The following is a 6,464-nucleotide window of genomic DNA, read 5'->3' as shown; positions in this document are numbered from 1 at the left end:
TATAGAAAAAAGCCAATAATTAAGCCTATTGATCTGGCCATTAAAATTTTAAAAAACCTTTTTTTTTTTTTTAATTTTTAAAAAAGGGAACAGAGAAGACCTCAGTTCAAACTCAGAGGACAGTGAAGTAAAAACATCTACTTCAAAAACAGCAAAGAAATACAATAGAGGGCACTAAACTTAAAAAGAGCATTTGGAAGAACTTAAGAATGACCTCAGAAACCAAATAAGAGAGGTTGAAGAAAAATTAGAACAAGAAATGAGAGCAATGCAAGAAAATCAAGAAAATTATTAAAGAAAGATAACCTACAAGGAAAAAGAGATCCTGAAAGTCATAGAAAAAAATAATTAAGAACTAGAATTGTATAAAGGGAAACTAATGACTTCCTAAGGCAACAAAAAATAATATAACAAAATTCAAAGAATCAAAATATAGAAGAGAATAGGAAACATCTTATCATAAGAACAATGGACCTATAAAATGGATCAAGGTGTGACAATATAAGGATAGCTCATCTTGAGGAGAGTAATGATTTTTTAAAAAAGGGTTTAGACACCATACTACAAGAAATCATCAAGGAAAACTGTCCAGAAATTCTAGAATTAGAGGGTAAAATAGAATTTAAACGAACCCACCAATCCACCTCAGAGACTCAAAGATGAAAATACACAGAAACTTCATTGCTAAGTTCTGGAACTCCTAGGTCAAGGTAAAAATACCACCAGCAATAAGGGAAAAAAACCAATTTAAATATGTGGAGCTATAGTCAGAATAATAGAAGACCCAGCAGCCACAATATTAAAAAACACATACCACGAAACATAGCATTTTGTAGAGCAAAAGAACTAGGTTTACAACCATGAATAATATATCCAGTAAAACTGAACATAAGTATAAAAGGCAAAAATGGATATTTAATTGAAATAAATCAACTATTCCTGGTAGGAAACCCAGAACTCAGTAGGAAATTAGAGTTTTTTCTAAAAGAAACATACAAAGGTAATGATAAGAGACTAAACACAAGCTACCCCAAAGGTCAAAATGTTTGATTTTTGTATGAGAAAATGCCAGTCAGAGCCCTTGGGAAGGATACTGTTACTGGGATAGGACAAGGGAGAGACCAAACAAAGAAAAGTCCATTAAGAGACTCAGGAACTAAGAGAAGGCCATTAAGAGACTCAGGAACTAAGAGAAGGAAGAGTAGATTAAGAGAAAGAAGAGCAAAGGAATAAGAAAATGAAGGAATATGTAGAAGGGAGTACATATCAAGAAATCTGAGCTTAAGGTAAGGGGATAAAGGAGAGACTTTTAGAATATGATGTGGGAGATGTTTTTAGAATTGAAGATAACAAGAAATAGAAGGACCTGGTAGGGTAGATAAGGGAGGGACTTTTGGAAAGGTGAATAGAATAGGAAATAAAAGGTAAGAGGGAAAAGACAAAGGAGGGACCTTTAGAAAAGTGGGTAAACAGAATTAGGAGGGCAAAAGGAGATTTGGGAAGATTTCTAAGAAGGGGTGCAAATTAGAGAGTTAATAGACAGAAAATATTGGATATCTGAGGAAGGAATATAGCAAAAATGAGAAAAAATAAAATGGAGGGAAATACACAACTAGTAATTATAGCATTGAATGTGAATGGGATGGATTTACCCATAAAATGAAAACAGATAGAATGAATCAAAAACCAAAACCTGACAATATGTTGTTTACAAGAATCGTACTTAGCCTTCAATAATCATATGAAACATTGTTTTAAATCACTCTTGGTAGTGAAATGCTATTGTGCTATAAGAAATGATGAGCAAGGTGATTTCAGAAAAAAGTGGAAAGTTCTATAGGAACTGAAGGAGAGTGAAATAAGCAGAAATGGGCAAACATTGTACACAGTAACAGTAATATTTGGATGATTATGATCTGTGAAAACTTGTCTATAATCAGCAATCTAATGATCTGGGACAGTCCGGAAACACTTATGACAGGAAATGCTATCCACATCCAGAGAATGAACTGTTGGAATCATCTTTCACATCAATGTATCTTTGTTTTTTTTGGGGAGTTTTGGTTATGTATGAGTGTGCTCTTACAACAATGACCAATATGGAAGTATATTTTGAATGACAATTAAAAAATGGAAAAAATGAATTTAAAAATATATAAGTTGATATATTCACATATACGTTAAAATATAATACAGATTCCCGGGCACATGGGGTGGGGAGGAAGTTGGTGCTGTAAAATTGGAATTTGGGAAATGACATTTAAAAGTATATATATATATATATTTTCTACGGACACATGGGAACTATCAAACTACATTTCCCGTGGTCCAACGGATTTCCGGTTCCAGTTCTTTGGGCGTGGGAATGCCTGTGTCACCACGCAGAGGACAGTTTAAATGGGAGGAGAATCGAAAGTAAGTCCTCTTGGCTAGCAGGCTCGGGGAGAGATGAGAGGTAACAAAATGGAGGCGAGGTAACAAAATGGAGGCGGCAGTTTTGAATTCTTACCAGCGCATGGTCTAATGATTTTACCAGCATGGCCATGGCTTTAATTAAACTACTAATTTCTATATTTATATCAGTCTTTATTATTTTTAATCTTAACAGTGCACATGGGTCAGTGCGCTAATAGCACCACCAAGTAGGAGACCCAAGTTAGAGAATATGGGTCAGGTCCAGTAGACTGAAAAGAATAGTCTCTCTCCCAGGTCCCTGACAGTCTTGGCCCACCTACCCCAATAGCACTTAAATGGAATATGGTTTCTTTACTTTTCATGACTCAGAGGGTTCAAGTGCCAAGAGTCATCAGTGGCAACAGATCTGACAAGGTTGGGGGAAATGGGTTGGAGGGGCCCATGGATTTCTCTCACTGAGTTAACTTTTTCTCTTTTGTCTTCCCACTCTAACCTGCCTCTGCTGACCCAATAAGTTATTCCAAGTCTGTATCTTCTTTGGGTTTGTAAACAGTCCCAAACTTCTGCATGTACTTTTTGATGTACTCCTTTGTTTTGTGTTTCACATTCTCATTGCACTCCAAGTCTTCAGGGTTCTTAAAGTATTTCATCTCCTGTTCATGTTTCGGGCTAAATGTTTGAAGTCTTCAGTTGTAGTTATCCTCCCCACTTTGCAGTCAGGTTTCCAATAAGGGTTCAGGCACTGCACAATAAATTGGCATATCTCTTTCCTGAACACTTCTTTACTCTTCTTGGCCAATTCACTTGAGGTATCTGCTTCTGCAGTTTTGGGTTTTTTGGAAGACTTCATAGGGTTTTCATCATAAGTTGGTGTTCCCAGGTCCATTTCAGCCTCATGTTCAAGATTGGCCGCATCTCCTGGGCTTTCCCAAGTAGGAGGATCCCACTGAGTTTGCCTTGTGATGATATGGTAATAGTAGATCTTTCCTTCTGGATCCCGGGCTGTTTTCCAGTTGGGAGGCAAGACAATGGTTTTTGGTTTGGGTGTTTTTTTTTTTTTTTGGTGGTTTTTTTTTTTTGTTGTTGTTGTTTTTGGTTGTTTTTGCTTTTAGCCTATGCGTGGTAAGATCACAGGAACACTTTGTAAGGATAGTTTGGTTTCTCCTGCAAGGTTTAATCTGTTATCATGTAAATATTCCAGAGTAGGCTACCTCTAAGTTTCTGGTCAGCTTCATGCTATGTTGATAAGATTGATTTTACTGCTTAAAATCATTTTACTTTACCCAATTTTTACTGAACTTTTTATGTAAAAAAATTAAAATAAAATCAATTAAAGAAAAAAAATATATAAGTTGAGCTGCTCAGAAAAAAGAATCACACTTAAAAATGAGAGACACATATTGAGTAAAAATAATGGATGAAGCAGTATATAGTAGGCTTTAGCTGTTACCAAAAAAAGCAAAGGTAGCAATCATGATCTCTGCTAAAGTTAAAGCTAAAATGGATGTAAGCAAGAGATAAACAAGGTAACTATATTATTTAAAAAGATACAATAGATAATGAAGCGTTATCAATTCTAAGTCTATATGCAACAAATGTCATGGCATCCAAATTTTTAAAGGAAAAATTAAGTGAGTTAAAACCAGAAATAGATAACAAAACAGTAATAGTGGGGTCTTTTATCTCTCCCCTCAAAACTAGATAAATCTAAACAACAAATAAATAAATAAGAAGCCAAGGAGATGAATAGAATCTTAGATAGGTTAAATATGTTAGATATCTGGAGAGAATTGAATGGGAACAGAAAAGAGTATACTTTTTCCTCAGTGGTACATGGCACCTTCACAAAAATTTACCAACTATTAGGAAACAAAAAATTATAGTTAAATGTAGAAAAGCAGAAAGAGTAAATGCAACCTTAGATCATAATACAATAAAATTATACATAAGAAGGGACCATGGAAATAAAAAGTAAAAACTAATTGAAGGCTAAATAATTTAAAGAATGAGTTGGTTAAAGAACAAATTATTGAAAAAATTAATAATTTCATTAAAGAGAATGATAAAAGTGAAACATTACACCAAAACCTATGAGTTATAGCAAAAGCAGTAAATAGAGGGATATCTATATATCCAAATTCTTATATTTTAAAAAATTGAGAAAAAAATCAATGAATTAGGAATATTTTAAAAAACTAGAAAAAGTACAAATTAAAAATCTCCAACAAAACACCAAATTAGAAATCCCAAAAGTTAAAAGAGAGATCAATATAATCAAATGTAAGAATACTGTTAAATTAATAATTCAATCTAGGAGTTAAAAAAACCAAATTTGATGAACCATTTGTTGAGCTAACTAAAAAAAAGAAGAAAATCAAATCACTGGCATTAAAGATGAAAAGGCAGGATACACCACCAATGAAAATAAAAATAAACTAATTATTAGGAGTTATTTTGCTCAATTATATGAAAAGAAATATAATAATGAATGAGAAATAGAGGAGTGATTACCCAAAATAAACTGCCTAGACTAGTGATGGTGAGTCTTTTAGAGACCACATGCCATTCCCCACCCCCTAGAGACCTCTTGCTGCCCCTGCTCCCCTAATTGAATGCTGGCCATGCCCCATCCCCTTACCTTACACAGGGGAGGGAGAAAGTGCTCCCATTGAGCTGATGGGCAGAGGGTTAGGTGAAGTGAGAAATGTCCTTAGTATAGGTGAAGAGGGACAGGGGAGTGGCCTGAGTACTCTGGTCTCCTCCAGCTCTACCAACTGTGAGCTGCCCATCTTACACTATGCCCTGCCATTGGGCTGCTGAGCAGAGGGGTAGGGATGTGAAAAAATGTCATCAGGCATGGTGGAGAGGGGTAGGGAAGCAGCTCTACCCAAGGTCCTCTGCCTTTTTAGTAATGTAACTCTGGTGAACAGGGTGAGGTGGGGTGTGTGGGCCCATAGGGAACACTCTGCATACCATCTTTGGTATATATTCTGTAGGTTCACTATCACTGGCCTAGACTGTCAGAACAAGAAATAGAATACCTAAATGAACCTATTTTAGAAAAAGAAATTGGACAAGCTACAAATGAATTTTCTAAGAAAAAAGCATCATGACCAGATGGATTCACAAATGAATTTTACCAAATACTTAAGGATCAACTAAGTCTAATATTAAACAAATTATCTGAAATAACAGGTAAAGAAAGAGTTTCATCCAACTCCTTTTATGAAACAAAATTGGTGCTGATACCTAAACCAGGAAGCACAAAAACATAGAAGGAAAATCATAGACCAATCTCATTAATTATTCTGGATACAAAAAAATCCCAAGCAAATCAGGGGCTAAATTGTTTTCCTTACTGTGAGTTTCCAAATTGTGGTTTGAATGTTTTAGTGAGTTTTGAGGTACCACTCTGTAGAATTTGTTTTAAGAAAAAACAAAAATAAGCCTTTGTGAAAGTTATATGGAAACAATGCTTAAACTTATTTATCATTGTTTCCTCTAGAGTGACAAATTTATTGATTTAGTACAAGGGGAAAGATGGTTTCAGTGATAAGAGAAAGTGAACTTAAGATAGTCTGATAGTAATATCATTGATGTTCCAAAGAGAAGAAAAAAATGGGTTACAATTTAAATTTATGCGGTATTTAAGAATTGCCTATTATTAACTCCTTTCTAGAAGCTTCTTTAAACCAGGTAGCAACTTAAAAGTAAGTAAAATTTAATTTGGAAAACAATTTTTTTTGTCACTACTGTATTTCTTCAGTGAATGATGTGACAGAACTTAATTGTCTAGGTAAATCAGTGGCAAAATCACCAAAAGGTATTAAAAATAGATAACGCATTGTAAGCTTTTAAGAACCCCAAAGACAACAGTATTGCAATTAATTGTTTTTGTGTAGTAAAAACTTGTGCTAAATTGAAATGGGAAAATTTAGCTGAGTGAATCTAAGTTCTATAGATAGCAATTGGGGAATGAAGACTGGAAGAATCAAGCAAGTGGAAGAAAGTAATAGAAGTGTTGGATTAGAATATGGAAAGAAAAAATA

At 34.5% G+C, this 6,464-nt stretch overlaps 1 pseudogene; it reads right to left on the bottom strand.

Annotated features, from left to right (window-relative positions):
• Positions 1-2,920: 2,920 nt before the first annotated feature.
• Positions 2,921-3,463, bottom strand: LOC123252936 (annotated as a pseudogene).
• Positions 3,464-6,464: the final 3,001 nt, after the last annotated feature.

This window comes from Gracilinanus agilis, chromosome 1, assembly GCF_016433145.1.
Source record: "Gracilinanus agilis isolate LMUSP501 chromosome 1, AgileGrace, whole genome shotgun sequence".
NCBI classification, from domain to species: Eukaryota; Metazoa; Chordata; class Mammalia; order Didelphimorphia; family Didelphidae; genus Gracilinanus; species Gracilinanus agilis.
The sequence above is the reverse complement of the archived record's forward strand: the minus strand, read 5'-3'. Positions and strand labels throughout refer to the sequence as shown.